General features: G+C 36.3%; 1 protein-coding gene across 4 annotated transcripts in view; it reads left to right on the top strand.

The window, feature by feature from the left end:
• Positions 1–27,383, top strand: part of CUNH12orf40 (chromosome unknown C12orf40 homolog) — a 263,127-nt gene that overhangs the window by 59,060 nt on the left and 176,684 nt on the right. For all 4 annotated transcript variants that reach the window (XM_053895208.1, XM_053895206.1, XM_053895210.1 and 1 more), the window contains one exon: positions 26,666–26,733. The gene's annotated coding sequence lies outside the window, so the exon portion shown is untranslated. The remainder of the gene's footprint in view (positions 1–26,665; positions 26,734–27,383) is intronic.

The following is a 27,383-nucleotide window of genomic DNA, read 5'->3' as shown; positions in this document are numbered from 1 at the left end:
TGGAGGAAACAAGGCAATTCTACAGCAGGAATCCTTTGACTTTCCTTCCAGAGCTCTGTGATTAATATGTCTCTCAAGTTTAAATTCTCCAGAGAGTGTATCAGATTGGTCCCACAGGAGTCAGGTACTACATTTGGTCCAATTAGCTTTGACCACGGGGCCAAGATCAGGTAAGAAAAAACATGGCTGCCAAGAAACAACCTTGGTTTGTGGGATGCACAGCCCATGTCATATTTGATTTTGTCTTTCTGGTGCTTATGCAGTATCTTACTGTCTCCACAGAAAGAGTTGTGACAAAGTAGTTCTCTGTAATAAGTTGTCTTCCTCTCATTTTCCCCTTTTATTTTAGTATTATACTGACATTACATGCTAAGTTAAAAGATGATTTGTGTGACAGGCCCTAAATGAAGTTCAGGTCCAGTGGGGCCAGCCCCATGGAGGTACAATGAAAGGAGGAAAAGGAAGTCTGTGTGAGACCTGAGTCACAGATCCCTTGCCTTCAGTATCCAATGCACATGACCCCATGCTTGCTTCCTCTAGGTCCAGAATTGCATATCTAGCTGCTTAGCAACAATTCCATCTAGACATCCACTGGACACTTCAAATCAGCATTTCCAGCACTGAATTTACATTCTTCTCACAGACTTCCACTTGTTCTGGCTTACCTTAATTAATAGCATCTCACCCTGTTTTCCAGTCAGTCACCAACTTCTGTCAGCCCTTCCTTTAAGTTCTCTCAAATCATTCCATTGTTTTCCAATCCACTGCCACTGCCCTGGCTTAGGCTACCATCTTCTCTAGCCTGCACAACTGCAAACTAATTCATGAAACTTCTCTTTTGCCTCTAGTCTTTTTTTTTTTTAAGAGAGAGTGCACACACATGGGAGCTGGGGGGGGACAGAGAGAGGGAGGGAGAGAGAATCCCAAGCAGGCTCTACACTGTCAGCACACGGCCCCATGTGGGTCTCAATCCCACAATCAGCAAGACCATGACCTGAGCCAAAATCAAGAGTTGGATGCCCAACCGACTAAGCCACCCAGATGCCCTTTCCTGCCTCTAGATTACTTTTACAGTCAGTTTCTGACCCTGCACCCAGTGAAAGCAAGACCTTTCCTTGCAACTATTCTCTGTTCAGAATAAAGCCTGAAGTCCTTAGCATAGTTCAGCACAGGATAGCACTGCACAGCCTGCTAGGCATTTCGTGAATTGTCCACTTCTTCCATCTTAGCCACTCTATCCTCCTTACCCATTACCTTTTCTCTCTGTTTTCTTGCAGCTCCCCTATTTCTTGCCTGCAGAACAATAGTTTTGAACCTTGAATGTACATTAGAATCATCTGGAGAACTATAAAAAATCCCATTAGTCTAGGCATCCCAGACCAATTAAATCAGAACTCTGGGGGTGGGACCCAGGGCTAGGGATCAATATGTTTTTAAGCTCCCCAGATGATTCCAATGTACAGCCAAGTTTGGGAGCCTCAGCAAAACTTTGCGTAGGTTCATTTCCTCTCCTTGACCTAATCCCTATCCCCACTTTGTTTATTCTTCACTCCTTTCTTCAAGATGCCTAGCTCATACTCATCCTATTTATCTGACAAACATATATACAAGGAAACCTTTCCTGACCACATAATATAAATTATGTGAATAAATGCAGAATTTTGAATGATGGGACTCTCAAGATCTCTGAATTCGTATCTCTAATTATCCTTTGGACCTTTGATATCTATATAATAAACTTCTGGAAGATGTAACTGTGTTTGTCAGGCTAATAATATACATTCATTCATTAACTACCACTGTCAGAATTTGTGCTAGTTGTTTGTCTAATTATCTTGTTTCATCCTTTCAGTAATTTTTAGGAAGTATTCAGATCCCGTTTTACTGCTAAGAAAGCTAAAGCTTAGACAGTTTAACAAAAATGGACTAAATATAAATTTGTATATATTATATATACATATAATATATTAATTATATATTTTAAACATAATTGCTATATGTATTATAATTGTAATTATATATTATTTAGTATATAGTATATATATTAATATATATACTAAATATGTAATATATACTAAAGCTAAAGTACAGATACTAGTATGAATCAAACCAAACAGAATATGAAATATTCCCCAAGTTCTTTTTTTTTAATCAGCATTATACACAAAAAGTTTTGAAATCCTTTAAACAAGAAACTGTTTGGGAATGTATGTTTTAAATTTTGCAGATGCTTATGGAAAGAACTATTCAGCAGCATAGCAGAAATTAAAAAATTGGAAATATCAACAAATGGTTTTGTGCAAATAATAGTTTCCAATCAGCACATAAAGATTCAGATAAGAGAAATGGCAAATTACTTTATTTTGCTTTAAATTGGAAAATAGTTCTTTGACAATTCTAGTGTATATTTAAGAGGATACATTTCAAAAGCAGCAGTTAGGAACAAAAGCTTAAAGGGGATTTCTAGTAGTTTCAATGCTACAGAGATCTTTATATCTACTGCATGGTTGACAGATACTATGGTTTCAGAATCAGAACATACACCACACCCTTTTTGTTCACTATCCCTTTATCTCTTCACTTCTCCCCTCCCATCCCCTCAAATCACAACCTCTCTTTATTTTTCCAGCTTGCACTGTGTTCATTCACTTCCTGTGTAATTACCATAAATAATCAGCAAGATAGGACCTGTGTGGTACAAATGCCACACCTTGATTGTGTTGTGAGCAACCACTTGAAATGGTGGCAACCTAAACATTTGCACACTTTTTAAAGCCGCAATGTCCTGTATTTAAGTATTTCACAAGTAAGTCTTTTAACACCCAATAGGTAAAATATCTGAATGTCGTTCCACTGTTAATACCTGACCCAAAAGTCACCTTTTGGCTGGCCACAACACTTGACTCTACATGCCTGGGATGGGTGTTGACTGCAGCTCAGAATGATTCCTTCAAATTAAAAACAAAACACAAAAAAACAATTGTTCTTCCCTATTAAGAACTGAGCAGGGGAAAACAAAAGGCTTTGTTCAGTTGTAAATCATGTAAAAGCAGGGGTATGTTACCTGCTTCTGCCAAGACTAAAGTAAAGCAATCAGCAACATGACTTCAGGGATTGTAAAATCCCAGAAAATGACTATTATGGTACTTTATTGAGTCAGATATTAGTGACATTTATTAGGAAAAATAAAATAAAATAATAATAAAATACAATAAAAAAAAGAAGTTCCCAAGAAATAATAAGATAGGTAGGAAAAAGTCCCCTTATGGGTTCCTTTGGCCCATCCCTTCTTCGCTGCCAGACTCAGCCTCCAATAAGTATTACTTTTCCCTCGGGCTTAGTTGTGTGCTCTGTGGGTCTTACCAGCTTCAAGACAATTTTTCATCCCCATCTTCCCAAAGAAAGTATGAGGTTATTTAGCATGTAATAATGAGTCCTCAGTTTTGGAGAGTTACAAAACTCTGATTTCCAAATCACAAATACCACTTCCTGCCCAGCCCCTTACATATATGGGGCCCGAGGTGTGCAAAAAAACAAAATTATACCATTAGATGGTACTGTAAAAACCAGTCCATTTCCGTAACTTAAAAGTGAAGAAACTGAGAGTCAGAAAGAATTCTTTTGTTCAAATTCACACTAGTTATTGGCAAGCTAAAATAGAATTCAAATCTCATGAGTTCCAGTCAAGCATATTTTCTTATACCTAATTATCTGTCTTTAGTAAGTTTATTTTGCTTACAAAATTTCACAACACCCTTTCAGATAGCTGGAGATACCTGGAGTATCATAAAACTAAGTGGGATCATCACCAAAGAGAAGCATAGAATTTAATTGAAATTCCTAAACATTCATTTTGTATTCTACTTAATCACAAAGTTCACAGATGCCAGATTTTTTATTTCAGTTATCTGGCTTTTGCTAGCACAATCTCCCCTGGGTAATCTGTTTCTTATCATAATTTTGCAACGTAATTTTAACTGTTGACTTTTCCTTTGATTTCGCACTGTCATCCTTTCCAATATTGACTAACCATTGCACGTTGTTTTCAAACAAGATGGTACAGCTTTTCTGAAGGAACTAGTGAGAAAATTGAGACAGATTAGCTGCTCTAAGATAGCTGCTTCTTAACTCTGTGTTTTATGCAGCTTTCCTTCTCAACCTAGGTAGGTGGCTTCTGGGATGAGCTCAACTCAGCCAAAACCATTCTGATAACTTGTCTTAAGAGATCTTGTATCAGGTTTGCTTCTCACTCACTAGCCAAACATCAAATAAGTCTCTTTTTCTCCTCTTCTTCAGGTGCTCCAATGACCAATGAATTTACATATAAACTTCATGAAGTCAAGGCATAATTGTTCTTACTTAGTAGCACTTAGTTCAGTAACATAGCCATGATATGCCATTAAGTGCTAATTCTTTAAGCACATGTGATTCATCACCTAAATGCAATTGTAAGACACAATCCTAGGTTCTTCAGGGTCCAGGGCACCCAGACATTACAACCTGTTACTTAGCTGCAGACTGTGCTCAGGCCAATTCTGCTACTTCTTCAATCCCAACTTAAGCTTTATATTGGAAACTATATTTACCATTTCTCCCCATTTCTAAGTTTAGATAGAACTAAAAATATTGCATGTGCATCTTTCAGACTGTGAGCCCCTTCTGGGCAATGACCATGAAGTATTTAATGTTGACTTCCCAGTGACTAATTGCCTGATTCTTCATGGTTATTTAGTAAATGTTTAATCAATAAATGAATGAATGAATAAGAAATGAATGAATGTGTTCCAAATCCTTCCCATACAAATATAATGCTGTTGAGACTGTACATTAAGGTCAATTTTCTCTATTGTGATCAACGTTTCCTTGCCCTTTCCCTAACTGCAACTCCATTTCTTCATCTCTGCCTCAAAAGAAACTATCCCTTTTCTGCTATGGCCCAAGATTATAGGGAATTGCAAAGATTGCAGAAGATGCTGATCTCATATATCAAAGTAACAGGATACTCATTGGCATGTCCCAGTACATTATTGGATATTTATTGGGGACAATGATCAGATTCCAGTTTATAAGCAAAACTGACACCATCTATTAAGAAATTATCTGACGCCTGGGGTGCCTGGGTAGCTCAGTTGGTTGAGCCTCCAAATCTTGGTTTAGGCTCAGATCACCATCCCAGGGGTGTGGGATCAAGTCCTGTGTCAGACTCGCCACCAAGAGTGGAGCCTGCTTAGGACTATATTTCTCCCTCTGCCCCCTGCTCCACTTGTGCTTGCTCTTGCTCTCTCTCTCTCTCTAAAATCAAATTAAGGAAAAAAAAATGGGGGGTGCTTGGGTGGCTCAGTTGGTTGAGTTTCTGACTTCAGCTCAAGTGGTGATCTTGCTGTTCCCAAGTTCGAGCCTCACGTCGGGCTCTGTGATGACAGCTCAGAGCCTAGAGCCTGTTTCTGTGTCTCCCTCTCTGTCTCTGCCCCTGCTCCACTCTTGCTCTGTCTCTCTCAAAATTATCTGTATTTTCTGGGGCCTGAACATTGAAAGGGAACACACCACTTCAAAGTCCAGAGGCTAGACTGGAACTCAGCAAGGAAAGGAATTGGAAGAGTAGGAAGAAAGTATAAGACCAGCTGGTGCTAAAATAGACATGAGCTTCTGAACGCAACCACAGAAGCAGTTCATACCTTCTCCACCCCAACCCCCTGCAATGAGCCCTGGATTGTTGACAGTTGTTCAGCAACTATGCATCTTTCCACTATCTTTCAACTATCTCAGTTGCTTCTAAAGGATTTGTGACTTTTTTTTTTTTTTTGCCTTTACCTTGTAGGACTGTCTTTAATAGTCAGTTATTAATCACATTTCAAACGTCAGCAAGTGTACTATTTGTTCTAAAGTCTGAACCCTACTCAAGACAGCCCATTTACTACAGAGAGTTCTGTGTCACTGACCCCACAGACTAAGTATAATCGCTAAGGCAGCATGTTTTAAATATACAAATCCTTTATCACTGATTCCACTTCTAAGAATTTAACCTAACAAAATATTCGTAAATGTGCTGATATTTATCCCTTCTTTACAATGTCAAAAAAAACTGGGTTTCAAGTTATACATGAGAGATTGGTTAAGTAAATAATGATACATCCATATAATGGATACCTTCAGTTAAAAATCAAGTTGTAATGGGATATCAACATTATTAATATTACCATGAAAATGAGTTCATCATATATTCTTTTAAAGTACATGATGTTTAGCTATTTTTATGTATGTAATTATGTGCACAAGAAGAGTAAAATGTTACTGTTTTACTCTCAACAAAGAGCTATCTGGATGTATTCTTTAGAAAAATGTCTGTACAGGGAGGTGAGTGGGGTGGGGAGTGAATGGGCTAAATGGGTGATGGACTTTAAGGAGGGCACTTGTTGGGATAAGCAACAAGTTATATGTTATATGCAAGTGATGAATCACTAAATTCTACTCCTGAAACCATTATTATACTCTATGTTAAGTAACTTGGATTTAAATTTTAAAAAAAGAAGAGAAATGTCTGTTCATGTCTTATGCCCATTTCTTAACTGGATTATTTGGTTTTTGGGTGTTGAGTTTGATAAGTTCTTTATAGATTTTGGATACTAATCCTTTATCCAATATGTCATTTTCATATATCTTCTCTCATTCTATAGACTAACTTTTAGTTTTATTGATTATTTCCTTTGCTGTGCAGAAGGTTTTTATCTTGATGAAGTCCCATTAGTTCATTTTTGCCTTTCTTTTCCTTGCCTCCAGTCATGTCTAGTAAGAAGTTGCTACAGCCAAGGTCAAAGAGGTTGATGTCTATGTTCTCCTCTAGGTTTTTGAAGATCTCCCATTAGGACTTTCATTCATTTTTTATTTGTTTTTGTGTATGGTATAAGAAAGTAGTCCAGTTTCATTCTTCTGCATATCACTGTATAGTTTTCCCACACCATTTGTTGAAAAGACCGTTTTCCATTGGATCTTATTTTTTGCTTTGTTGAAGATTAGTTGACCACAGTGTTGTGAGTCCATTTCTAGCTTCTCTATTCTCTTCTATTGATCTATGTGTTTGTTTTTGTGCCAGTACCAACTGTCTTGATGACTACAGCTTTGTAATATATCTTGAAGTCCAGAATTGTAATGCCTCCAGCTTTCCTTTCTTCTTCAGGATTACTTTGGCTATTCAGGGAACTTTGTGGCTCCATACAAATTTTAGAATTATTTGTTCTAGCTCTGTAAAAAAATGCTTGTGTTATTTTGATAGGGATTGCAATGAATGTGTAGATTGCTTTAGGTAGTATAGACATTTTAACAATATTTGTTCTTCCAATCCATGAGCATGGAATGTGTTTCCATTTCTTTGTGTCTTCTTCAATTTCTTTCATAAGTGTTCTATAGTTTTCAGCATACAGATCTCTTTTACCTCTTTGGTTACATTTATTCCTAGGAATCTTATGATTTTTGGTGCAATTGTAAATGGGATTGATTCCTTGATTTCTCCTTCTGCTGCTTCATTATTTGTGTATAGAAATGCAACAGGTTTCAGGGCACCTGGGTGGCTCAGTCAGGTAAGTGTCCGACTTCAGCTCGGGTCATGATCTCATGGTTCATGAGTTTGAGCCCCGCATCAGGCTCTGTGCTGACAGCTTAGAGCCTGGAGCCTGCTTCGGATTCTGTGTCTCCCTCTCTCTCTGCCCCAACCACGTATGCTCTGTCTCTCTCTCAAAAATAAATAAACGTTAAAAAAAATTTCTTTAAAAGAAATGCAACAGATTTCTGTACATTGATTTTATATCCTATAATTTTGTTGAATTCATGTGTCAGTTCTAGCAATTTTTTTTTTGGAGTCTTTTGGGTTTTCTACAGACTATCATGTCATCTGTAAAGAGGGAAAGTTTGACCTCTTCTTTGTTGATTTGTATGCTTTTTATTTCTTTTTGTTGTCTGATTGCTGAGGACTTCTAGGGCTATGTTAAGCAACAGTGGTGAGAGTGGACATCACTGTCATGTTCCTGACCTTAGGGGAAATGCTCTCAGTTTTTCCCCATTGAGGATGATATTATCTGTGGGTCTTTTGTATATGGCTATTATGATGTGAAGGTAGGTTCCTTTTATCCCTACTTTCTTGAACATGGATGCTGTATTTTGTCAAATGCTTTTTCTGTACCTATTGAGAGGATCATATGGTTCTTATCCTTTCTTTTATTAATGTGGTGTATTACACTGATTGACTTACAGATATTGAACCATCTCTCTAGGCCAGGAATAAATCCCATTTGATTGTGAATTAACATACTGTTAAATTCAATTTGCTAGTATCTTGTTGAGAATTTTTGTATTCATGTTCATCAGGGATATTGGTCTGTAATTCTTCTTTTTAATGGTGTCTTTGGTTTTGGAATCAAGGTAATACTGGCCTCATAAAATTAGTTTGGAAGTTTTGCTATCATTTCTATTTTTGGAACAGTTTGAGAAGACTAGGTATTACCTCTTCATTAGATGTCTGGTCAAATTCCCCTGGGAAGCCATTTGACCCTGGACTTTTGTTTGTTGGGAGGTTTTTGATTACTGATTCAATTTCTTTGTGGCTATGGGTCTGTTCAAATTTTCTATTTCTTCCTGTTTCATTTTGGTAGTTTGTATCTTTATAGGATTTTGTCCATCTCTTCCAGATTGCTCAGTTTGTTGGCATATATTTATAATATTCTGTTATAATTCTGTTTGTATTTCTGTGGTGTTGGTTGTGATCTCACCTCTTTCATTCATGATTTTATTTATTTGGGTCCTCTCTCTTTTATTTTTGATAAATCTGGCTAGGGGTTTATCAATTTGTTTATTCTTTCAAAGAACCAGCTCTTAGTTTCATTGATCTGTTCTACTGGTTTTTTTTTCTTTCTATATCATTTATTTCTGCTTTAATCTTTATTATTTCCCTTCTTCTGCTGGCTCTATGCTTTATTTGCTGTTCCTTTTCCTGTTCATTTAGGTGTAAGGTTAGTTTGTGTATTTGAGAGTTTTCTTGGTTCTTAATATAGGCCTGTATTGCCATCTACTTCCCTCTTGTGACTGCCTTTGCTGCATTCCGAAGGTTTTGGGCTGTCATGTTTTCATGTTCATTTGCTTCCATTTACTTTTTTATTTTTTTTTAATGATTATTTATTTTTGAGAGAGACAGAGACAGAATGTGAGTGGGTTAGGGGCAGAGAGAGCAGGAGACACAGAATCCAAAGCAGGCTCAAGGCTCCCAGCTGTCAGCACAGAGGCCAACGCAGGGCTCGCACTCACGAGCTGTGAGATCATGATCTGAGCAGAAGTTGGACGCTCAACCGACTGAATCACCCAGGTGCCCCCATTTACTTTTTTATTTCTTCTTTGATTTTCTGGTTAACCCATTCATGCTTTAGTAGGATGGATGCTCTTTAACTTCCATGTACTTATGATCTTTCCAATTTTTTTCTTTTGGTTGACTTCAAGTTTCATAGTGTTGTGGTCAGAAAATATGCATGGTATGATCTCAATCTTTTTGTACTTGTTGAGGCCTGATTTGTGACCCAGTTTGTGATCTACTCTGGAGAATGTTCCACTTGAAAAGAATGTGTATTCCGCTGCTTTAGGATAAAATGCTCTGAATACATCTGTTAAGTCCATCTGTTCCAGAGTTATTCAAAGCCATTGTTTCCTTATTGGTCTTCTGCTTAGATAATCTGTCCATTGCTATAAGTCAGGCATTAAAGTTTCCTTCTGTTATGGTATTATTATCAATGAGTTTCTTTATGTTGATTATTAATTGTTTTATGTATTTGAGTGCTCTCAAGTTGGGGGCATAAATGTTTACAGTTGTTAGATCTTGATAGATAGACCCCTTAATTATGATGTAATGCTCTTTTTCATGTCTTGTTACAACCTTTAGTTTAAAATCTAGTTTGTCCAGGTGTCTGGGTGGCTCAGTCAGTTAAGCATACGACTTCTGCTAAGGTCATGATCTCACAGTTCATGAGTTTAAGCCCTGCATTGGGTTCTGCCCTGGCAGTGTGGCAGTGGGAAGCCTGCTTGGGATTCTCTTTCTTAACTTCTCTCTCTGCCAAAATAAATAAATAAATTAATTAATTAATTAAATATATTTATTTACCAAATATAATAATAATAAATATAATAATATGTTATATATTATATATAATAACATAACAATAATAAATATTCTAAATATATATATTTATTTATTTACCAAAAACTAGAATGGAGGCCTTGACATTTAAAGCAGCTTTTTCTTTGCTATTTGCTGAAATGACTACTTTTTTTTTTTTGTCTCTTGTTCTACTGGGATGAGATTGTATCATTGGATTTACACTAATTAATGTATTCTGTTCCTGTGTATAAGGAATAACAGTTTGGAGTTATAAAGTAAATAAGTATATGGAAAAAATCAAAATATGCCATTCCTTTATCTATTTATTGTCGTCCTTGATTATTAAATGCAAAATAAAAAGTACAAAGTTGTGTTCTTTTTTAATGATTTAATTTATTTGACAAATAATACAAAAGTAGAACTTAATTGTAATGTTTGTCACTCATATATCCATAAATATTTTTTACCTAAGAGAATAAATAGTTAAGGAGAGCTGAGGGTCATGAAAGTCAGGATGGAAAGGACGTTTTCCCATCTAAAAGAAGTTTTCACTGATACAATGGGCCTTACTATCACAGCAGCCAAACCTACTATTTCATTGCTGTCAGAATTCTGTTGAACTCACATATTGGAAGGACCACAATGAGAAACAAATATTCCAGTCATTAAAATGGTACACAAAAAAGATAATTTTAAAATTCTTACTCTATATGTATTTGTATATGTGTGTGTTTCCTTTTTTAAAAATCTGGAACCAGCATTTGATTTTTAATTCTAGAAAATGAAGCAAAAAGTTTAAGAATTATCATATTACCTTTGGCTTATAATATAATTTGTTAAGTGGGAGAGTTTTTGAGACCAGATTTAAGCCTCTTTCAAGACCTAGTAGAGCAGATTAGTAAATATCAGTGACTAACATTTAGACTTTAATCATGATCATGACAGTTTCAGGTAACCTTTATTAATCATTTCTATTGTAACTCTCAAAGCAAAGAATCTGAGTTTCAGTGCCACTTAGAAAAAAATGTTTTATTTTTGCTTCAACATTGACACACAGAAAATGAAAGCATTATGTGTGAGACTTTTAGATACATTAGTCAAATGAGTGTATGAATCAGTTACACTTGGAAAACTGGGGAAAAGGGTGCACATGAAAAAACTCTGAGTTGGAGTAGACTGACAGTAAAAATAATGCAATTAAGTAAAATAAGTTTTGTCAATTCAAAAAAACGGTCTATTTCCAAGTTTGGGGAGATGTTTTCTGAGGTAAAGGGCATTTAAAAAATTGCTTTCAACACGTTTTTGGAATGTTTACAAAACTTCTTGGAAAAGCCAAGCTTGTGTTTCATAAGCAAGGAACAGGAAGGAAAATAAGGGATGTAGAAAGACTGTTGAAAAAAAATTTTTGTGGAGAGTCAAGTATGAGGTATTATCAAAGGGAAAGACTGGAGTTGGACAGATCAGGTTTGAATCCTAGCTCTGCCATTTGGTGTCTGTGTTATTTAATCTCTTCATTCTTCAGTTTCTATATTGCTACATGGATAAAATACTCTCCAGGATTTTAAGTATTGAATGAAAAGAACTTGGCATAGCACATGGCATTTAACAAACTGTCAATGAATGGTGATGATGGTGTTGATGATGAAGATAATGATGATACTATTTTGAGGAAAGTAGGCAAGAGTAAGGCAGTGTTTTCTATAACTGGCTTATCAGTGCTTAGCTGCAGCACAGATCTTCAGGGGTTGGGGCCCAGAAATATATATTTTTAAAAATCCCTGGTGACTGTGTTAATAAGCTGATTTTAAGGACCACTGAAATTTAGCAAAAGTTGCTGCCATTTTAGTGACTTTTGTGGTGTGAAGGAAGGAAACCACAATCCTGTGATATCTAAAAGTAACCAAGAAAAGAACTGTGAGTGAATTCTTAAGTGAGCTTACATCCTTTATACCTCTGTGATCTCCAGACCTCAAGTGAGACTACCCTCCAGCTACCTGTAATGCTAGCATGCTAGTTTAAATAATCTCTTCAATTAAAAAATAAGTAAATAAACAGATGTTAATAATCTCTGTAAGACTGATAAACCCATTGAAAAAGCAAATAGCTAAACAAATAGCTAAACTTATGTTGATCCATAAACAATATCTCTAAATTCTGAAGGTATCAGCTATGGATTGTTTGGGACTCAAGTGAGACCTGAGGCAGAATTTCCAAACTCTATTTGCATTCCTGTTCCTATTAGTGGTTCTCTAATCCTATTTCAGAAAGTGAGATGTCACCATGGGGTACAACCCTGATTCTGATTCCACAGTTTTCTACTCTGAAAAGTAAGATGGACCCATGACACTTCTCTGTATCCTTAAGTTGGTAAGACAAAAGCTAGAGAAATAAGTGCTAGTAAGGGTGTGGAGAAAAGAGAACACTTTTGTACTATGGTGGGAATATAAATTGGTGTAGCCACTATGGAAAAAATATGGAGGTTCCTCAAAAATTAAAAATAGAGCTGCCATAATGATAATCCAGCAATCCCACTTTGGGGATATATCCACTTTAGGGAATATATTCAAAGAATATAAAACCAGGATTCAAAGAGATATCTGTACTCCACGTTCATTGCAGCATTATTCACAATAACCAAGATGTGGAAATAACCTAAGTGTCTTTAATGAATGAATAAATAAAGAAGATGTGACATATATATATATACACACACACAATGGAGTATTACTTAGCCATGAGAGTGAAAGAAATCCTGACAGTTGCAACAACTTGGATGAAACTTGAGGGCATTATGCTAAGTGTACAAATCAGGCAGAGAAACACAAATACTGTATGATATTACTTATATGTGGAATCTAAAAAAAATCGAACTAAGGGAAACAGTAAAGTGGTGGTTATGAGGGGCTGGGTGTGGGGGAAATGGGAGATATTAGTCAAAAGGTACTAACTTCCTGTTATAAGATTAACAAGTTCTGGAGATCTAATGTATAGCATAGTGATTAGAGGTAATAATGCTAAGTTATGTACTTGAAAGTGCCAAGAAAGTAAATCTTAAATGTTCTCACCACAAAAATGGAATGATAATTATGTAACAGGATGGTGATGTTAGCTAATGCTATCACAGTGATCATTTTGCAACATATAAATATATCAAATCAGCAGGTTGTACACCTTAAACTTACACAATGTTATTTCAGTTATACCTCAATATAACTGAGGTAGAAAAAAAATAAGAAGCTCTGGGATACCAATGGATGTTAAGTGGATGGTAGAGAAAGCAAATGAAATTTCTTCATTTATTAAAAATGACTGAGAGGATTTCCTGAAATCTATACATTTACTTTCCTTCTTGAGTCCATGAAATGTATTTATTTAGGTAATTTTTGCAATAATTTGTATTCTCTGGACTCAAGTTAGTCACATGTTCTGAGATATAATCTATACAGGAGCATTAGCTACTGTGATACACTCAAGTTTATCACCTAGGACAAGAAGGTTCCATTATATGACACAATTTTTCAGTATGACCCCTGGGAAACTGACAGGGAAATAGACAATAACCCTTTAAGCAGCACTTTTTGGAAAGTATCAAAGGCAAGACAGTAATAATAATAATAATAATAATAATAATAATGCAACATTTATGTAACACTTTAAAACTTAGAAAAGGCTTAGCAAATACTGTTAAATTTTAAGTTTTGAGAAACTTTATTTTATTTAGTTTGATTTTTGTAGTCAAAATAAAATAAAAAGAGAGTAACAAGAAGGAATTACTTGCCCAAATATAAACAGACGCTAACTGTGGAAGTTAGAGCTTTTGTTCCAATGCTTTTTCACTGAATGATATTCATGACTTCAAGTCTACTATTCTCACTGTAAAAAGCTGATTTGATCACAATTTATAAGTAGTAAAGAAATACTGGCTCATTGCAATTTTTGGTGTTGATTCTAAAATTAAGGACAATAGTTCCTTTACAGAAGTTGTTACTAATTGTGTCAAGGAGCTAATTTATTGACTCCTCAGGCAGAAAATGACCTCCTATTGTAGTCCTTAGTCTTTCATAATATCTTCTGGGTCCACACAGTATTCTTCATTGTTTCAATAGTCCTTCTTTAACAGATAGTTAGAAAAAGAGAGCTACTATATTTACCACAGAGATATATTTCAAAGTTTCTTTTATGAGGAATAAGGTAGAGGAAATGGGAAGCCTTATATAAAATCTGCAGCCATAATTAAAGGGGTAATAATAAAACTCTCATTGGATTACATAGGATGAGACTCAGACCAAATAACAATTATGCAGTGTGTTTTAATAACACTCTACAATCACTAGATAGTCCAAACATCTTCCCTATGAGGTAGGATGAATATTGTCATTCCTTTTTTGCCTATGAGGAAATAAAAACGCAGAGTGGTTCCATGACGTACGTGTCCAGAGTCATACAGGTGAGTCATGGTTAAGCTGAGATTAGAATCCAGAGCTCTGTTATTCCTACAACTTACTATTCTTCTTTCACAGGTTAATGCTAAAATATTGTTCTGTATGGTTTGGGATTATCATTTCTGCTTAAATGTTTTCATAAAAATAATGCTACCTCATTGCATTTATAGCTTGTTTCTTTTTTCTAATTTAAAGAATTTGATAGACATTCATTAGGCTCTCTGTCATGGTCTTATAGCCATGTGTCCATTGCCTGATAGGTATGGAGGTGAATAAAGGAGATGACAGGAGAGGTGTAGAGAAAATGAGATTTACACTATAGGGTATGTATACATATATAAATGTTTGGGTGGGTATGTACACCTATCCTAAATCATGAAAACACATATTCACATGTATACATACCCTGGGTAACCCATAAGGTCTCTCAGAATGGCCAGTTTGAACTGAAATTGTTAAGAACTAAAATGGAGGCACCCAAAAATATTTATAGAAATGAATTAGATAAGAAATAGCAGCTACCTTAGACTGAACTAGATAGAACAGAAAATCAATTTTGGTCTTAGTTTCATTGTTAGCACAGTCATTTAGCCCCAACAAGCCCCCCTTTATGCACTTGAACCAAATGTGAAATAGTCACATTTCCTGGATTTGGAGTGTAATTTCACCCTTCTCTTCCTTTTGTCATATTGTCTTTTACTCATTTTTCTATCAGCAAAAGCATAGTCATCCTTCAAAACCCAACTTAAACATTACCTTGCCCATAAATGCTTCCTGAATAATTCCAATCAGGATTATTTAGTGACTGTTCATTTCTATATATGTTGCTTTTATCTTTTTATGGTTTTTATTTGATTCTGGTACATGTAGTTGTTTACATATTTATCGTATGCCTTTCACTAGATAGTGAACTGGAGATCAGAGCTATGTCTTTTTCATCTTTGAGTTTTTGTCTCAAAGATGGAACACAGCACCATGCCTTGAATACATCTTCTAAAATGTATTCCCTTTTACTTATTTTACAGCACCCTATTCATTTTTTCTTTATTGATTATCATAAGTTGTAGTTATTTTCTCTATTTATATACAAACTTACTATCTGAATCCTTCACGAGAATACAAAGTCCACAAGGGAAGCGATCATGTCTATCCAATTCATCATTGTTTCTCTAGATGAAATGGGAGCTAATCAATAACTTCTTGCTTTTGGGTAAATTCCGCCTCTAGATTGTCACTTCCTTGAAATTATGGACTAATGCACAACTCATCTTTAGATTATTCCCTAATGTATAGTAAATAAACACTAATTGAAAATTAGCTGTAAATTATGTTTAAAATGTATAGATGTCATCAAAAGGAAAAATACATAAACAAAAGTAGTTCTTAGATAAGAAATTTGTGGAGAGTAGTTTTTTAAAATTTATTAAATTGGTTTTTGAGTTCTCCCAGGTGTTTTTGGGAAGTAAAAATTCAGAAGAATGAAATATGGTAATTTCAATGTTCAGAAAGATTTACACAGTCTTACTTCTAATTCCCATAAATTAGATAGTACATTTCCAAATGTCTGAATGGAGGGGCAGCTGGGTGGTTCAGATGGTTAAGCATCTGACTTTGGCTCAGGTCAATTTCTTTTGGTTTGTGAGTTTGAGCTCCATGTCGGGCTCTGTGCTGACAGCTTGGTGCCTGAGCCTGCTTCTGATTCTGTGTCTCCCTCTCTCTTGACCCTTTCCCTGCTCATGCTCTGTCTCTCTCTCAAGAATAAATAAACATTAAAAATGTTTTTAATTAAAAAATAGAAATAAATAAATAAATGTCTGAACATAAACCTCGAAATAGTTTAAAGAATAATCACTTTCATATATATTCTTTATGTAAATAGTTATAAGTGACTTAACTTATAACTTCAGACTATAAGCTTTTATAATATGAAAATAATAACATAATGTAATGTTATTTATCCACATTGAGAAGTACCAAATAGTGTAACTTTCAAAATAGCATTTTAATTATTTTGAAGCATTATTAGTTAGGCCTCCAAAGGCAAAGTTGTATAAAAGAGGAAAAATAATTTTGTGGCTTCTACTGATTCAAAAGAAATCTAAATTAACTAATTCACCTTAATACAGTCTTTGTCTTCATTATCCAGAAAATTGGTCTACTCTTCACTGATATAGTCACATTAATATTTACTAAAATATCTTAAAGTTAAAAATTATTTTTGAGGGGCACTTGGGTGGCTTATTCGGTCCAGGTGAAGGGGGTGATGATGTATAAAGACAAAAAGGATCGGATACAGTAAATGGAAGCTAAAACAATTACAACTGAAAGGAATTCTTATTTCTGTAATTAAGGAGAGAAGAAATAACTCTACCTAATTTTGAGGAGAAGAAAAATTTCAGTACAAACGTTGATGCATTTTTTTATGTTGATGTATTCTCTATGAAGATTAAAAATCTCCTTAAAATCCATTGTTTATCTAGACTTTCTATGGAAACGTGAGTTCTACCTAATCCCTTTCCAAGGAAAAGCAGGAAAAGGAATTTCCTCAATAATAAATTCTTCAGGGGCGTCTGGGTGGCTCAGTCGGTTGAGCGTCCGACTTCGGCTCAGGTCGTGATCTCGCGGTCTGTGAGTTCGAGCCCCGCGTCGGGCTCTGTGCTGACAGCGCAGAGCCTGGAGCCTGTTTCAGATTCTGTGTGTGTCTCTCTCTCTCTCTGACCCTCTCCCCATTCATGCTCTGTCTCTCTCTGTCTCAAAAATAAACGTTAAAAAAAAACTAAAAAAAAAATAATAAATTCTTCAGGTGGAATATGAAACAGAAGAGGGCGTTTATGATTAATTATGATAATGTTACATAAAATTTATGCATTTTATGGTATTTTAAAAATTATCCTTAGATTTAGTGAAGCTCCTTGTGAAAATTATAACCTCAGCTGTTCTATGGAAAACCAAAGTGAAGGGGTTATCATGTTCATATTTAACTAGACGTTCCCCAAAGAGAAAGAGAAGCAGTTTATTTTGTGGGCTTCAAGTATGGCAGAAGTATCAAGAGAAAGAAGTTTTGAAACAGCTGAACACTGCCAGTCATATTTTTAAACAGTATCTAGTTTATGTAGGAACTGGGTTTTTTTGTTTTTTGTGTGTTTTTTTTGTTTTTGGCCTATAATCAAAACTTTATTGAAAAACTGGGACAGCAAAATAGGAGATCCCTGTTGTATACCTTACAAAATGAAACATAATTACATTATCCTATTACATTAACTAGAATTACTGAACTGATAAGGCTTTCTGTGATAGAACACAAATTCAGGAAGTTATATGGATGATTAGTATTGCTTTCTTGTAAATAAACACCCTGCAAAGGAAGCATGAGAGTGTATTTAACACAAATCTACTGTATACCTGGTATAGTTTTAATGACAAAAAGTGCTTTTTAAGTAAAAATTTCAGGTTTTAGGAATATTAGACTCATATTCATATATAGGTTTTTCCCTTTTATACCAGAAATTTGCTATTACAAATCTTGCATAATTGAATTTATTCTGATGTGACTACAACTGTCAATCTTGTTTCTTAAATGTTGTAATGGGGTCTCTTTAAGACCATGAGCCTGACTGAGTTCAACAGTTAAAACTCTAATGAAAGCTGTCAAAAAATGCAATCTTAATTGCAATCTTCTTAAATGCAATCTTAGGAACTATTCTGAGTTACTTTCCTAAGAATGTAATTTTGATTAGAGTTATTTTCTGATCTACTAGGAATACTCTGGTACAGAAGTACCCTATTAATCATCTGTCAGCACATGAGCAGAAAATTCCAAGATCATGGCATGTTATAAAGATATCAGAAATCTGATGCAGGAGTTTTTAATCTGGGCTCCATAAATGGGCTTGAGGGGTCAGCAGAAACCTATAAATCATAAAAAAAATTTATGTACATCTGCATTCATCTTTTTAATTTAAATTTTTGAGGGGGTTTGGTATATCTTAACTAGGGCCACTATTTATATTTTAATTGGGACAGTACTTCTTTATAAGGGACTGTTCCAGATATGAAGAACATATAACATCCCTTGGAAACATTTCCATTAAATGCCAGTAATGACTCCTTAGTCTTTGTGACAACTCAAACCAATCTCCAAGTTCCCATCCACTCCCTGAGTCCTTCTTGGATTGAAAAATCACTGGATGTTATATAATCTCCCCCAAAACCAAGAAGCATTGCTTTCTGAAGCTTTGATTGCCTCACATTTGGAAAAGTGTTTCTTGCTTGTGTATGATGATCTTGCAAATATCTAATTGACTGGAAGCCTCAGATGAATTGACAGGTATTGTGGGAATATCTGAGAAAGAGACATGAAAGAGTAGAAAGAAGGCAGTAGTCAGAATGAGATGTCTGAATTTAAGTTCAGAAGTTCAAGTAGTTCCAGATAATGACAAGTTCATTTGTGTCCATGGAAGTGGATGGCTTACGTGGGTGGAGGTGAATATCATTAAAGATGAAGAGTTCAGTGTTGGTTCCCAGGCCTCTGGCGAGCTTTCCTGGTGCAATCTGAAACTGTACTCTGTATGTGGAGGACAGGGAGAGACCAAAGAAAGAGGCTGGTAAGTGGTAGTTTTAATAATAACAAAGAGAACTAACATACAAGGCTGGTCTGAGGCAGCAGCAAGACAAATGAATTCCCGCACCTCCTTCCCGCCCCCCCCTCCCCCCCGCCACAATCTTAAAAGTTTATAAAGAGGCCCTGACAGGCTCAGTAAGGTAAATACTGTGTGGGTGTTTTCAACACCACAATGCCATCTCAAAGTTATGTCCTTCGAACAACCTTTGGGAGCAGGAAAGGTACGCAGAACCCACATTCCAAAGACAAGGGAGGGGGTGAGGAGCCCCTGAGTACCCAAGTCCAGTTCACAGGTCAATCAGTGGTCATGTATTTTTGATGATGTTTTTCAACAGTCAAGGAACAAAATGGCCATGTTCTTGAATGAGTTTTTCACATGTACATTGTCAAGACTCAGGTTAGTGGTAGGAGTTGGGCTGAGGGGTGTTAGGTAATAGAGCTTTAAAAAGGGAACTTGACATTTGACTTTTGAAAAGATAATTTGACATCTCTAATAGTCAGGAAGAAGCAAATTAGAAAATTAATTGGGTACTATTTTTCACCAGTTTGACAAATATTAAAAGATTGATAATATTCAGCACTGGAGACTGAACAGGCAAACAGATATTCTTATGTATCCCTAAAGGGAATGCTACTATCTTTTTGGTTAGAGATTTGGAAATATCTATTAATTCCTCCATCCTGCTCTTGAGAAGCTATTCTGCAGGAACTTAGCTATCAATATAGAAGGCCAAATGCACAAATCTGTTTATTGTAGTATTGTTGATAGTGTTAAAAAACCTAGTAACAAAATATCTATTTTGTGGAACAGTGGAACAGTGCATTTATAGTATGGAATGTGTTGCATCTACTGAAATAGAAACAAATTAGAAATAAATGTTGTAAGAGAAGATATCTATAATATGTAAAAAAAAATTCAAGTTATAGAATTATACGCGAAGTAAGCAATAAAAAGAAACCAAATCCTATATTTGTTGGTATGAAAATAGAAAAAGTGTGGAAGACTACCCACCAATTTGTTCACATGTGATATATCATGAGATAGGAATGGAAGGGGGAAGACAGAGATTATGAGTGCTTTTCTCATACACTTTGACTTTTTTGACTTGCTTAAGTAGGATTACTTTTACCATTAAAAACAAAACTATCGTGATGAGCAAAATAATCTATTTACTCAAAAGAAATGATAATCTTGAAAGGGATAAGAGAAGTATGCAAATAGCATTAAGAGGCAGAACAATAGATGTGTCTTGAAAGATCAACAAATTATATATATATATATTATATATATATATACTACTAATATATATATAATATATATAACTACTACTAATATATATATAACAAAGGGAACAAATTATATTACATAATTATATTAATATATATTATATATTTAAATGTTTATTTATTTTGAGAGAGAGAGAGAGAGAATGAGCAGGAGAGGGGCAGAGAAGGAGGGAGAGAGAATCCCAAGCAGGCTCCGCATGTCAGCGCAGAGCCAGACGAGGGGCTCAAACTCACAAACCGCGAGATCATGACCTAAGCAGAAATCCAGAGCCAGACACTTGACCAACTGAGCCACCACCCAGGAGCCCATACCTAATAATATTTTTAAGAAAAAGATCGACCTACTCAAATTTTAAATTCAGATAGTCATGTGAATTTTACTATAATGAGAACTACCATATAGGAAATTTTCTTCTTTATATATGCTGGGGGTTCATTAAAATATGTATATTTTAAATTACTTTAAAAAGTAGTAATCTCTACTTTTGTAACAACTGACAAATAGTATTGAGTATTTAACAGGTAGTACTCCTTGACACATGTCTTGTTTCCTCTCCTGCACCACAATGTCTCTAGATATTGCCTGGAACTAGTATAATGTTTTACCAAACACAGCCCATCCCTAGCCTTTGGCTATAGATACAGTATTACATATCATGAAAATAGATAAAGAAAAATAAGAAGCAGCAGGCATTTATGAAACATGAAGTCTATTATCTCTCTTAACGTCATGCTGCATGTGAACACTGTTGTGCAGAATGGGGATAAAGAAACTGTTTCTTTAGCTTAATTTGTCATAGTATTGCTGTTTTTCTTTCCCCCTCCACCCTTTTGAGCTAATGCATTATGGTTAGAGTATGAGCCTGGGCGTCATCAGTGAACTCCACCCCTTACTTCCAGTTCCACAAGAACCCTAGGTAGGTGGATAGGTGTGTGTGATAGGGTGGTGCCCCTGTCACATTCATCCATCATACTCCTGTTGATCTAGTTGTTGAGCCAACAGGAAGTTGCAACCCCATAAGGAATGAAGGAAAACTTCCATCCAACTCATCTTCAATGTTTCCAACTTCACTTGATATTTAAGGGCATGGATTTTGGAATCAAATTCCACCTCTCTAGTCCCTAATTGTGTGATTTGGGCAGTTATTTCTTTTATCCTCTGAGCCTCAGTTTCTTTGCCTGTAGAATAAGGATTGTATCCATAGAGTCTTTGTGAAGATAAAGTGAGAAAATACACAAAAATTTTCTAAAACCACATCTGCTCAGAAAATATTGACTCCTTATGTCCTCATCTCCCTATTTCACAATGCTAACTTTGACCTTTCATTTAATTTTCCTTTCACTGTCTGTCACCTACTTTCTGCCCTTTCTCGCCCTTTTCCTTCTCTAAATGGATGGTCTTCTTTCTGGAAGAATTGGGATTCTTTTTTTTTTTTCCCCCTTAATATTGTGCCCCTTTTAAGTTTTAGCCACTAGAGGGCTACATACTAGGATACAATTCCACTCTGACAGTGCTAGGAAATCAGAGAATAAAATCTAAGAAAGAAGAGTCAAGTAATAATAGTTCTGAAGAGATATTAGAAAACATTTAATATAAAATTATTTTAAGTATGAGGGAACTAGATATTTAAACAAATACAAACACAGGTAATTGTTATGGTTTTCAAATCACTACTTCTACAAATCTATAGTTAATAGATAAATCTCATTTTCTTCTGAAAGTTTTCTAACTTTTAAATCATTTTATGGAAAAAAAAAGAAGATACATGTAAGGGCAAATAAACCTCCTTTAGCAACAAAGCCATTTTCTTTATTTTCTTTAATTATTTTCTTTAATTCACTTCAAATAATTTAAAATGCAAAGTAAATCCACACATACAATTAAAAATGTAAAATATCTAGGGGCACCTGGGTGGCTTAGTCAATTAAGTGTCTGACTTCAGCTCAGGTCATGATCTCATGGTTGGTAAGTTTGAGCCCCGCATTGGGCTCTGTGCCGACAGCTCAGAACCTGGAACCTGCTTCAGATTCTGTGTCTCCCTCTCTCTCTCTGTTCCTCCCCACTTGTACTCTGTCTCTCTCAAAAATAAATAAAGATTTTTAAAAATTAAAAAAAAAAAGATTTTCAAAAAATGTAAAGTATCTATATTTGAAATATCTCAGGTAGATTTTAATTTTTGCTTTAATATTCAACAAATTAAAATTAGTCCGTACTTAGATATCCAAGTAACTTAAAGCATTAAGGCAATCTCTTAATGCTGAATACCCACTCATTCTAAAATATAAAAAAAAAAAAAAATCCCGGGGTGCCTGGGTGGCTCATTTGGTTAAGCAGCCGACTTCAGTCAGGTCATGATCTCGCGGTCCGTGAGTTCGAGCCCCGCGTTGGGCTCTGTGCTGACCGCTCAGAGCCTGGAGCCTGTTTCAGATTCTGTGTCTCCATCTCTCTCTGACCTTCCCCCATTCATGCTCTGTCTCTCTCTGTCTCAAAAATGAATAAACATTAAAAAAAAAAATTTTTTTTTTTAAAAATCCCAAAAAGTATTCATACATACCTAGACCTACCTAGAAGCTAATAGAAGTTATGATGCTATCATTGAAAAATGGACTTAAGCAAAAGTCCTATACTATTAAAAGCATCACATAAAAATGCAAACAATTAAGTAAAGAAATGAAAAATCCATGTAAACTATCCAACCCAGATGGTACCCTTTATATTTATTCATCTACTTTTCACACATCTACCCATAGTCCTTATGTCTGGGAAAGTACTTTGTATTTCTGTTTGTTTTTTTTTCATTATTCTTTCATTTAAAAAAAATGTTGCTCTGTACTTTTGAGCATAAACCAGACCCCACAGAATTCCACTATAGACATGCTAGCAGTGATGAGAGTTGTCTTTGTGCCTCAGAGCTGCACTGGAGCGAAGTAAATAACCAGAAGGCCCGTAATTAACATTTCATCAATATGGAAGTGTTTAAATATATCCTCATCCTTAAGTTATATTTTAAGAAAAGACAGTTACAAATCTGCCCATAAAATGCTATCTACAATTGGCAAAATTAAACTAACACTTGTATACATGTGAAACAAGCCAAATCCTGACTTTAAGTGAGGCTGATGAACATGGTGACAGATTCTTGACATTAGAAAAATAGAGAAGAGTTTTGTTGCTGTTGTTTTAATAATCCTCTCACAAAATGATTAGTGACCCCAACAGCAATTCTTTGATACTCGACCTTCATTCAGGTAGCCCTTACTCATAATGAGTAGTGGTAATTTGATTCATTCATTCGTTCATTGGACACATATTTATGGAGTTCTTACTATAGGCCAGGCAGAAGTCTAGGGTGAAAGCTAGAACCAAACCAGACAAACAAACAAAAAACAATCACAAGCAAGTTCCGTAGTCCTTATCCTCTTGAAACTGATGACCTAGTGTATGTTGGGGAAGGGAGGGAGAGGTGCCGAATGGATATAGATGTTAATCAAAGAAAGATAAAAGTACAAATGTGACAAATGATAAGAAGTTCACATCTGACGTTAAGAAAATTAAACCGGAGAGGAAGGTTAGAGAAAGCTTCCCTCTGGGGCTGAAGACAGGGTTGAGATCTGAAGAAAAAATAAGGGAGCTAGGTAAAGAGGCAGAAGAGTAGTTATCTGGGCAAGGGGAAGAAACTGTAAAAGATCCCATGATGTTTCCCATTTCAGGAAAGGAAATAAGAACATGGAGCAGAAGAAGGCAAGGTTTGAGAAAAGGCTGTGCAAGGAGTGAATCCATATTATGTGGGGTTTTGCAGACCAAATGAAGGATTTTAGTTTTTCCCAAGAATAACTGAAAATCATTGAAAGAATAATACGATCAGATTTGCATTAGGAAAGGTCACTGTAGCTATTATGACTAGCATGGATGGGTCCAAGAGAAATGTGTGCACATTTGTAGCACAAGACATGTATAACAATGTTCATAGCAGTTTGCTGTTCTTAATAGCCCTAATCCAGAAGCAATCTAAATGTTTATCAAGAGTGGGATTAGGGGCGACTGGGTGGCTTATTCGGTTAAGCAACCAACTCTTGATTTCAGCTCAGGCCATGATCTCGTGGTTTGTGAGATTGAGCCCCGCATTGGGCTCTTGTTCTCCTAGTGAGGAGCCTGCTTCGGATTCTCTCTCCCCTCTCTCTGACACTCCCTCATTCGTGCTCTCTCTCACTCTCAAAATAAATCAATAAACTTAACAAAGAGTAAAATTAATAACTGTGCTGTAAGTATACAAGAGACTGCTATATAAAAATGAGAATGAACAAACTATGATTTTACACTGCAACATGGATAAACTTCATGCACATGATCTTAAATGAAAGAAGCCACACTTAGAAAGATACATACAGTATGATCCTACTTGCATAAAGTTAAAAGCAGGCAAAACTAATGTGTAGTGCTAGAAGTCAGGATAGTGGTTATACTAGGAGGGGGAAGAGGAGCTAGTTATTAGAAAGTGGTTTAGATGGGCTTCAGAGCTGGCAATGCCCTATTAACTTGGGTGGTGGTTAAACTGGTATTCAGTTTGTGATAACATAGTGTGTATACACTGTATATTTATGTTTTGTGAAGTTTTTGGTATTTGTATAATATCACACTTAAAAACATTTTTTAAAGTTTGTGTTTGCTTTTTTTTTTTAATGTTTATTTTTGAGAGAAAGAGACAGAATGTGAGCAGGGAGGGGCAGAGAGAGAGGAAGACACAGAATCTGAAGAAGGCTCCAGGCTCTGAGCTGTCAGCACAGAGCTCGACACTCGGCTCAAACTCACGAGCTGTGATATCATGACTTGAGCTGAAGTCAGACGCTTAACCCACTGAGCCATCCAGGTGCCCCTGTTTTTTTTTAAAAAAAAAATTTTTTAAGGTTTTATTTATTTTTGAGACAGAGAGAGACAGAGCATGAACGGGGGAGGGGCAGAGAGAGAGGGAGACACAGAATTGGAAGCAGGCTCCAGGCTCTGAGCCATCAGCCCAGAGCCCGACGCAGGGCTCGAACTCACGGACCGCGAGATCGTGACCTGAGCTGAAGTTGGACGCTTAACCGACTGAGCCACCCAGGCGCCCCTGGGTGCCCCTGTTTTTAAGAATAGATTGATGGAGGGCATCTGTTTGTCTCAGTCTGAGCTCTTCAGTCATGGAGCATGAGACTCTTGGTCTGGGGGTTGTGGGTTTGAGCCCCATGTGTAGAGATTACTTAAAAATAATTTTTGTAAAAGTGAATAGATACATGGAGTTATTGGATGGATACAGTAAGATCAGTCAGGAAGCAATGGCAGTAGACCCAGTAGGAGATTTCTACTTGAACCTTGTTAACATGGCAAAGATGGAAAAGGGACTGATTTGAAAGCACTTACTTAGAAGGCAAAATGAACAGGATTTGTTGGTGAATTAGATATGGAGTGTGAGGGGGGCGCCTGGGTGGCTCAGTCGGTTAGGCATCCGACTTCAGCTCAGGTCACGATCTCGCTGTCCGTGAGTTCGAGCCCTGCGTCGGGCTCTGTGCTGATGGCTCAGAGCCTGGAGTCTGCTTCCGATTCTGTGTCTTCCTCTCTCTCTGCCCCTCCCCCGTTCATGCTATCTCTCTCTGTCCTAAAAATAAATAAACGTTAAAAAAAAAAAAATTTAGATATGGAGTGTGAGGGGTGAGAAGGTAGCAGTGGTGATTCCTAGGAGCCACCAATTTAGCAAACAAGAGAAGCAGACCTCTGTGTGTCAAAAGGGACAGGGTCAAATGGGTGTGGTTGAGGATAAGTTGTCACCTTTGGTAGTAGAAAGGTAAAGAAAGGGTCAGTCAGAGACCAGCTGTGAGAAAAAGAGAAGGAGGGAGAGTTGGACTTGTTCAGAGAGCAGAGAAAATAGTTGTGGAGAATGGAAAAGTGAGTGAACTAAGGAATATAGTGGGATTACTGAGTGCTACTGAGACGTCTTTGGTGACCACAAATTTATAGTGAACATTTTACTTTGACGAGTGACTTGTCAGTATTGTTCAGCCACTCTTGTCCAGGCATGAAGAGACTTGGTCACACATGATTAGAGTTTTTCCAGATGGGTGTGATCAGTATAGTTTTGGGGCATTAAAATAATTCAAAATAGATCAGTCGGATGTTGTGACAAACCTCAATTTTCCATCTTCATCATAAAGGAGGAAGGTCTTCAATGGGCACCTGTTCTAAAGTTCCGTGGGAATGTGGGCATTCTCCTCTTGAGAAGGTAAGAGAGAAGATGAGGGAAGTGGGTGTAACAAGGGTACTAGGTCTCCAGGATTACGCTCTTCTCTCTAGGCATACTTTCCAACGTCACTGCCACCACAGTCACATAGTACCATTTCCTCTCTATCTTTCTCTTCATTTTTCTTTTTCTCCAATTCCCTTTTGGGGATTGTGTGGAAGAAATAAGCATGAAGTAGACACACTGAAGTGGAGGGACCCTGGCAGATGTGGGACGGGACATTCTAAGAAGAAAATTAGTTTCACCTTATAGGGCACAGCAGTGTATACATAGTTTCAGGCTTCAGTAACTAGTGGACCCATTGCGAAGATGGCATGTCCACACGATTTCAGTGATATGCCAGCTAGCATTGGCATGAGGCAAAATTGCAGTTTTATCTTTGGCATGTGCCTATCTCCCTTTCTCTTTCTTCTGCCAACGCCTCACCTATTTATTCATTCAGTCATTCAGTCATTTATTCCACAAACATATGTTGAGTAACCACCCTTCAACATAAGCTGAGCTTCTTGTCTGCTAGCACCTCATACTTGTGGTTTCTCACCCCCAAAGTATCACCCCTCCCCCTAAATTAGCCCTCTGTCTTCCATGACTCTCAAAATCAACCATTTCTGGAAGGATGCTGATTAGATATT

Source organism: Panthera pardus, unplaced genomic scaffold, assembly GCF_024362965.1.
Source record: "Panthera pardus isolate Hobbes unplaced genomic scaffold, ASM2436296v1 HiC_scaffold_6, whole genome shotgun sequence".
Lineage (NCBI taxonomy): Eukaryota > Metazoa > Chordata > Mammalia > Carnivora > Felidae > Panthera > Panthera pardus.
Note: the sequence above shows the minus strand (reverse complement) of the source record. Positions and strands in the feature narration are given on the sequence as shown.